This window comes from Cyprinus carpio, chromosome A4 (assembly GCF_018340385.1).
Source record: "Cyprinus carpio isolate SPL01 chromosome A4, ASM1834038v1, whole genome shotgun sequence".
Lineage (NCBI taxonomy): Eukaryota > Metazoa > Chordata > Actinopteri > Cypriniformes > Cyprinidae > Cyprinus > Cyprinus carpio.
Window position 1 is genome coordinate 31,282,146 of NC_056575.1, and position 8,448 is coordinate 31,290,593.

An 8,448-nucleotide genomic window follows, 5' to 3' on the forward strand; every position below is an offset into this window, starting at 1 on the left:
GTTTCTTATTTGCCAGATTTATCACAACATGCTTAATCAATAATCACTGGTGAAAGTGAAAACATTTTAATGTGTACAGACATATCTCATTTAAATGCGGTCGTTTTCTCTCTTTTTTTTTGTTTGTGTCTACAGCAGCTACACACACCACAAAGGCTCTTTTAAGAGTCCACATTTTGAGGAGCATCTTTGGCTTGTAAGTATATATTTTAAATGACCACTCAGTATTTGGGTTTAGATAGCAAATTACAACAACATCATGCAGCATGTTAGTACTGTCTTATGTCATTAATGAAGACATAAATAAAGGAGAAAATAAAGACATAAATGAATGAATAAATACATCGGAGTTGAATGAATGAATGCAATGAAGGACACAAAACTAGCATCCTGCATCTCTGATTTGCCAGATTCATCATAACATCCTAATTAATCAATAATCACTGGTGAAAGTGTAAACATTTTAATGTGTACAGACATAACTCATTTAAATGCGTTTTTCTTTTTCTCTCTTTTGCTTGTCTACAGCTACACACACCACAAAGGCTCTTTTAAGAGCCACATCTTGAGAGCATCTTTGACTTTGTAAGTATATATTTTAAATGACCACTCAGTATTTGGGTTTAGATTAATTACAACAACATCATGCAGCATGTTAGTAATGTCTTAATGAAGACATTAAAGGAATACATAAATAAAGGAATAAATAAAGACAAATGAATGAATAAATTACATGTATGAATGAATGAATGGATACAAAACTAGCATCCTGCATCTCTGATTTGCCAGATTCATCATAACATCCTAATTAATCAATAATCCACTGGATGAAAGTGAAAAACATTTTAATGTGTACAGACATAACGCATTCAAATGCGTTCTGCTTCATTTCTCTCTTTTTTGTTTGTGTCTACAGCAGCTACACACACCACAAAGAGCTCTTTTAAGAGCCACATCTTGAGAGCATCTGACTTTGTAAGTATATATTTTTAAATGACCACAGCAGTATTTGGGTTTAGATCAATACATACAACATCACGCAGCAGCATGTTAGTAATGTCTTAATGAAGACGTTAAAGAGATAATTCTTACATAAAAATAATACTAGCATCCCTGCATCTATCTCTGATTTGCCAGTTTCATCATAATAAATTGATTTCGTGATATCAGGAATTCCACCATTTTTAAAGGGATAGTTCACCAAAATGTTAATTCTGTCATTAATTACACCCCCCTCCATGTTTTCGGAACACAAATTAAGATTTTTTTGATGAAATCTGACAGCTCTCTGACCCTCGCCCCTTGAAAACGCAAATGTAATGCAGGTCCAGAAACGCAGTAAGGACATGGGTTAAAACAGTCCAGGCCGGTGACCTCAGTGGCTCAACTTCAGTTTTGCAAAGCTACGAGAATCCTTTTTGAGTGCAAAGAAAACAAAAATAACAATTTATTCAACAATTCTTACATACGCACGCTGACACAAATACTAATTATGCACATTATATTCATGTGCGCTTTTTTCTCTCCCCTGAATGTAAACACGAGGCTGATACATCGATTATTGGCTCTTGGGTACTCTCCCAAAATGGCAGAAGACGTAACTTGGAGTAGAATAGCAGTTAAAATACATGGTATATTTTTGGTTTTTTTTGTGCTCAAAAAGTATACTCGTACCTTCGTAAAAAAGTGAAGTTGAGCCACTGATGGTCACATGGACTGTTTTACATTTGATGTCCTTACTACGTTTCTGGACCTGGGAACATGACAGTTGCGTTGAAGTTGATATCAGGAATTGCCCATGCAACTAGTGAAAATAGAATTACTGGTATTTTAAAATAATATTTAACTAAAGAAGAGGTATGCTAATGAGTTAATGAATATTAATGAGATCTGCTTTTCCCATAATCTTCTTTTTAGAGTATGTTTAGGCAAAAGATGGAGAAAGAACATTCATGCACAGAAACGGCCCCTCCTTTATTTTTTAGTCAATGAAACATAAAAATTATATTATGGCTAGAATTTTTTTTGACAAATATTTGTTAATTGTTTTAAGGTAGTTTTTATCCTGTTTCTATTTATTGGTCACTAAGTCCTTTGGATGATTAAAGGAAAACAAATGAACAAGGCACCACTGGATTCAAAACTCCACCACTTAAACCATCATATCTTGGTAGCAGAAACAAAAATCCCTGAAACTTGAAAATAATAATAATAATAATAATAATCCTTAGGAAAATAATTGGGCCCTGCATATGGAGGCCCTAAAAAGACTAAACAATTTTGTATATACATAACTAAAAAAGATTTAGTATTATTCTGGGTCAATCTTAAAAAATATCTTTCAAAATTTGTTTGGATGACACTCACTGTCTCATGACTAGACATGTGCCAGTATCCGGTAATGCGATATATATCACGGTATAATGAATATGCACGATATTGTTATCATGGGCATTTCTAAATACTGTGAATAATTATATTAAAAATTATTCAGAATTTGGGATGCATTTTTAAGAATACTTTCCCCCATCAACTGGTCAAAATGCACAACACCACTGTATGCGTGTGCTCTGATGTAAACAAGCAAGCATGAGAAGCACATGGGGGGAACACTTGAGAGATGCACTGAATGAGAGCGCATTCACTCTCTGACAGCAGATTGCGCTAAACTGCAGATAATGCAGCCCTTATCCTGGAAACCCCATAAATAAAGCAGCTGCACTACCTTTCTAAAACATATTTAAATAGATTTAAATAACCATTTATATTTGTGTATTCGCTATGGTGTTCATCACAGCACCAAATACTTTAATATTTAGACTTAATAGGCTATTCATTTTCAAACTTTTTTTTACATTTTAATCCGGACTACAACAGTGCCCTAGATATTGTTTGAAAGTGTTTTGATTCTTTGTTGTTCGTTTACACTTTACATTAGGGCTTCATTAGTTAACCACAACTGCCAATGAAAATTTCTTTTGAACATTCATTAATCTTAGGTATTACAATATTTAATAAGCACATTGTTAAAATCAAAAGTTGCAATTGTGTTATTTAATGAGCTAACATGAACTAAGACTTGTATTTTTTAACAAATATTAATAACTTCTGTAGCAAATGTAGCTATTGCTCATTGTGAATGTTAATGCAGTAACTAAGGTTGACTAATGAGGTCTTATTGTAAAGTAATACCTATTGGTCTTTATAGTTCTTTTGCACTTTGATCTGTGTAAAACCTTTAACTTTTATATTTATTTTCTGTATTGCTTTATTGTATTTAAATATTCAGGGTCACCCCCCCCCCCCCCCCCCCACCCCCCCACACCCCACCCCCCCCCCCCCCCCCCCCCCCCCGAAAAAAAGTTATTAAACCTGTTATACTGTATGACCACTTTTTAAGACTAAATTTCAATATTGTGATAATACCGTATACGATGATAAAGCATTAGCAATTAATCGCAACGTGAAAATTTGATCCGGCATATCCCTACTCATGTCATTAAATTTTGGGCAGATCAAAATTATATTTTTACATTCAATATTGACATTTTAGCCATTCTTATGAGTTTAGTTCCAACCCTCATCCAACAATTATCATCTGGTTGGAATTAGAGAAAAAATTTCAACTAGTTGAATTAAATGGATAAACTATCTAAAATAAGTGACCACACACACATTTATTAAGCTTTTGCATGCTATTTCTAGGCACACATTTAGATCCAATACTTTATAACACAATGACAAAACTGACATTACCTGTTATATTGCTTCCCCAATTACAGAAAGTTCTCTACAGTCAACCACACTCACTCAACGACGATATCCACAGTTCACACTCTATCAAAACCAAGGTATGTGTATTTATTGTGACAGAATTATTAGACATTACGCCAGTGGTTCTGAATTCCAATCTTGGGGACCTATAACACTACACATTCTGGATGTCTGTCTCATCTAACATGCTCTGTTGGGTTTAAGGGGCTTCTATTATATGATGAGTTGAACCACATGTAAAAAAAAAGACATCCAAAATGTGCAATGCAAGGGTCTTCCAATACTTGAGTTGAGAACCACTGCATTTGGCTTATCAGGTTAGTGCACTGCATTTTGTGTTTGTGTTAATATCACAGTACCATGGATTGCAAAAAACAATCTTACTGGACATTGCGAAGAAAAGCCAAGGCTAAGGTGGACAAACAACTCCAGTCAATGGAAGCATCACCATCATCATGCAGGGAACAGTATGGTGGCATGAACAGTGACACAAGCAGCACCGCTGATGACAACAATGACTTTATGGATGGTTTGTTCCATACTGATGAGCCTGAATGTGTCACCATGGCAAGTGCTTCACATAGCCGCGAATCTGACACAGACTCAGACACTGATTCTGAACTGCATCCAAGTTCCCTTAATGATGATTGACTTGGCAACCTGGGCAACAGAACATCAAATAACACGTGGCACTAAATTCATTACTTAATATCCTCCGCAAGCACGATCTGAATCTGCCAAAAGATGCCAGGACACTATTAGGAACAGTGCGTTCAAATAGAACTGAAGTCCAAAACAAGGCTGGGTGGCCAGTACTATCATTTTGGTCTACTGGAATCCATTTCGGGTGTACTCTACAACAACATGGACATTTTGCAGAACGTGAGCAATTTGAAGCTCCAGGTGAGCATCGATGGTCTGCCTCTCTACAAGAGTTCAGCAACTCAAATTCTGGCCCATTCTTGTAACTGTGCAACATTTGGTGCAGGAGGAACCTGTGACAATAGGTTTATTTTGTGGTGATAGTAAACCAAGCTCACTGGATGAGTATCTTGAGGACTTCATCTGTGAAATAAAAGACTTAAGTCATGGTTTTGAATTTGAAGGGCTCAAGTTAACTTTACAGCTTACCTCAATGATTTGCGACGCACCTGCACGTGCATTTCTGAAAAAAGTGAAGGGCCACGCAGGCTACCATGGATGCGAAAAGTGCATTCAGGATGGTGTGCACCTGGAGAACAGGATGACATTCCCTAGAAATGACATGCCTCTTAGAAATAATGTCAACTTCAGAAATAAGACTGATCCAGATCACCACCATGGCATCTCACCTCTAGAAGAAACATCCTTGGATATGGTCTCTGGATTCCCCCTTGATTACATGCACCTTGTGTGCCTTGGTGTCATGAGGCGGCTTCTCCACTTGTGGCTTCGACTGGGTGCTCTAACTTGCAGGCTGTCAGGATTTCAAGCCACTGTGCTGACAGAAAGGTTGGTTGGTGCCAAAAAAAATGTGCCTATGGAATTTGCGCGCAAACCGAGGGCAGTGAGGGGAAATAGATCGATGGAAGGCGACAGAGTTTAGACAGTTTTTATTGTACACAGGCCCTGTTATGCTGAAAGACCTACTCAGCACGGAGGTGTACAAAAACTTCCTGCTGTTTTTTGTGGGAATCTTCATCTTGTGCAATAACAGCCTAATTGGTGATCACATTGACTATGCCAATGATATTCTGCGACTTTTTGTCACACACTTTGGACAGCTATATGGCCCCAAATTCCTGTCCTACAACGTCCACTGTCTTGTACATCTTGCAGAAGATGCAAAACACCATGGTGTCCTCGACAACTTCAGTGCTTTCCAGTACGAGGATCACCTTAACAAGCTGAAGAGACTCCTGCGGAAACCTACATGTCCACTGAGTCAAATTGTGAGAAGGTTCTCAGAAATGCAAAGCTGCAGCAAAAAAAAGGAGAAAAAAACAACCCACCACTGCTCAGAAAACAACACACGGCTGGCCCTCTACCTGAATGTTTTCATGGATCTTCCACAGTACAAAGAAATAAAAACATGCTCTTACACTCTTAAACTGGACCAGGCCAACAGTTTTGTTTACATAGATGGGAAAGTTGCAAAGTTGCATAAATATAATTTCAGCGAGGGATGCATTTACGTGGCCTACACTACCTTCAACAATCATGAACCTTTTTTTGATTATCCCCTTCCATCCTCAGAACTTGGTATTCATCTAGTTGATGGCATCTCAGGACCAACACATTTCTGCAAGTTTGAGAATTTTGATTGAGGCGAAAGCTTTCTTAGTTCCTTATAACCGTAATTTTGTTTCAGTCCCTCTTTTACACACACACACATTTTTTTTTTTTTTTTTTTTTTTTTTTGGACTTGCTACTTTTATTTTGGGTAACTGAATCATGCATATGAAAAACTAAAATGTAATAAGAATTGTTACACTTTATGGGGCTTTAGGTTGTTGCAGCTAAATAAAGAAAAAAACAACAACAACAAAAGAACATGTACCTGATAGTGGAGTTCGTCGGAGAAGGGAGTACCGGTCCTGTAGCAAAATCCTGTGTACTCAGATGGCCACTCATGGTGGCCTCCATACAAAGACTTTGGACCGGTTACTAAAGAGCGGCAGGTCGATGGAGGCACCACAGCCAGATAAGGGTTGGACCAAGCATCAGGCCAGAATTCTACATGAGTCGGGTAAGCAAGTTAAAATACACTTTAAATAAAATCTGTTATAGTAGTTGAATAGGTTTTTGGTATATGGAATTGCAGTGTTTATTGTTTTCATGAATTAAGTTCACATACTTTGATAATTTCAGCATCATTTGACAACATTTCCAAAAAAATGGAAAAAGGGCATGCTACACTTCTGACATCTCAGAATCTGAAAATTCTATAAAAAGAATTCACACAAGTAAGTTGTAAAAATGCATATTTCACTTTAAAAAGATACATTGAAAAGTAATTTTAAAAAACAGTAATATTCAGTCTTCTGAAACTATACAAAGTTTATGTGAGTAACATAGAAATTTTAAGTTATTTACTTATAATCTTGAATTCAGCCCTACCTTTTCACACGTCATTCACAATTAGAAACCAGCTATGTTCAGTTTTCTAATGCAGGGCTCGACATTTAACGCTTTTCAGCTTGTCCAGGACAGGTGGAGATTTTGTGAAGGGGCAAGTGAAAAGAGAATTGGTACTTTCCCGACCGGACAATTAACCTCATTCAAATTTGTAATAAAACAATAACTAGGGCAGCACGGAAAACTTTGGCTGGAGAATGATTCTGATTGTATTACTTTCAGTGTAAACGGTGACTACTATTTAACACAAAGTCCTATACAAAAATTGTTTTAGTCCACCAACGTTAATCCGGTCATTTCTCTCCGGTCTGGTTTAATTGTCGGACTAAAATCACAGATTTTGCGTTTTGATTGGTCAGCCTGCCTGTCAATCAAATTTCTTGTGAAGAGGTCAATTTTGCCAATTTTTTTTGCCACATGCAAAGAAATATTTTGCCAGAATCAAATAAGAAGAGTTTCTTCTTTTTTTTTTTTTTATTATATTTTTTGGCCTTTTCCTAACCTTCCTGAGTTATTGTACCGGTGTCAGAAAACCTGTATATAGACCACAGAAAGTAGTACGAACCCTTGGAGTTTGAATTGGGAAAGGAAATTACATTGTACGTGTAATTTTGTGTTTTTGTTTTTTTTTTAATTGCCAAACATGCTAGTTTATTACCGATATATAATACATTTTAAAAATAATCTAATTCCCTGATTTTGCTCTTAGAAAGAAAAACATTCTATCAGATGATGAGCTTCATGATACCCCCAACAAAAAATGAAAAATTAATAGAAAGAAAGCTCCACCTACACCAAAAAATCCAGCCCGCACCAAAAGTTCCGCCTGCACCAAAAGCTCCAAGCACCTCTAAAACACATCAAGACAAAAGGTAAAAATACAATAAAACCGTTAAATGACTGTAAGACATAATAGTGTGTGACTGCTGAGTGATATTTTTTTCAGGTCCTGTTGTACGACCTCTGCTTACAACAAGCAAAGCAGTGAACTCTTTCAGCAATTGTGAGTTTTAAATTTAGAAAACTGATATTTGTGGATGTTTTGTTCCATGCTCAAGAATGTTCCTTAGCCATGGTAAGATCAATGTATTGCACAGGCTCTAGTGACTTGTTGGTTTACATCATTCTTTTGTTTTTTTTTAGCTTCACCCAATTCTGTTGCTATTTTAACAGTTTGGACAGAACTACTATCATTACATTCATAACTTGAGGATTTACATACTAAGGATGATTAAATAATAAACATTTGATTGCTAATTAGAAGCAATAGCAATCTCAAGCTTTAGTAAGGCTTTGTGTAGTACAAAATCTTGTTTTGTGAGGCAGACATAACATCTACATACCAATTCTTTCAACACGCACTTGTTAGTCACCACCAAAGGGCCATGGGAGAAGCAGCACAGCAGGCACGGGTTTTGAGACTTTCCCCAGCTGTCAAGGTAACGGGCTCTACATGAGTACTGTAAACACAATGTAAAAGCTGTAAATTCACAGCATTTATGACAACTCAAAAGCCTTTATTCAGCAAGTTTCTGATTGCTGAATAAATAGATGACA

General features: G+C 36.6%; 3 long non-coding RNA genes across 4 annotated transcripts; 2 read left to right on the top strand and 1 right to left on the bottom strand.

The window, feature by feature from the left end:
- The first annotated feature begins 383 nt into the window (after nucleotides 1-383).
- LOC122140703 lies at nucleotides 384-4,350 on the top strand. 2 transcript variants are annotated; one of them, XR_006157296.1, is made up of 4 exons: nucleotides 384-585; nucleotides 917-975; nucleotides 3,783-3,851; nucleotides 4,131-4,350. It is a non-coding gene; the product is annotated as an uncharacterized LOC122140703 (long non-coding RNA). The 2 variants fall into 2 exon arrangements; XR_006157294.1 differs by lacking the exon at nucleotides 4,131-4,350 and having other exon boundaries at nucleotides 3,783-4,003.
- A 237-nt stretch (nucleotides 4,351-4,587) lies between these two features.
- LOC122140693 lies at nucleotides 4,588-6,357 on the bottom strand. The gene is made up of 5 exons (XR_006157278.1): nucleotides 6,314-6,357; nucleotides 5,963-6,055; nucleotides 5,106-5,731; nucleotides 4,926-5,027; nucleotides 4,588-4,839 (listed from the first exon to the last, which is right to left on the bottom strand). It is a non-coding gene; the product is annotated as an uncharacterized LOC122140693 (long non-coding RNA).
- Nucleotides 6,358-6,425: 68 nt separating this feature from the next.
- LOC109060884 lies at nucleotides 6,426-6,716 on the top strand. The gene is made up of 2 exons (XR_006157305.1): nucleotides 6,426-6,502; nucleotides 6,625-6,716. It is a non-coding gene; the product is annotated as an uncharacterized LOC109060884 (long non-coding RNA).
- Nucleotides 6,717-8,448: the final 1,732 nt, after the last annotated feature.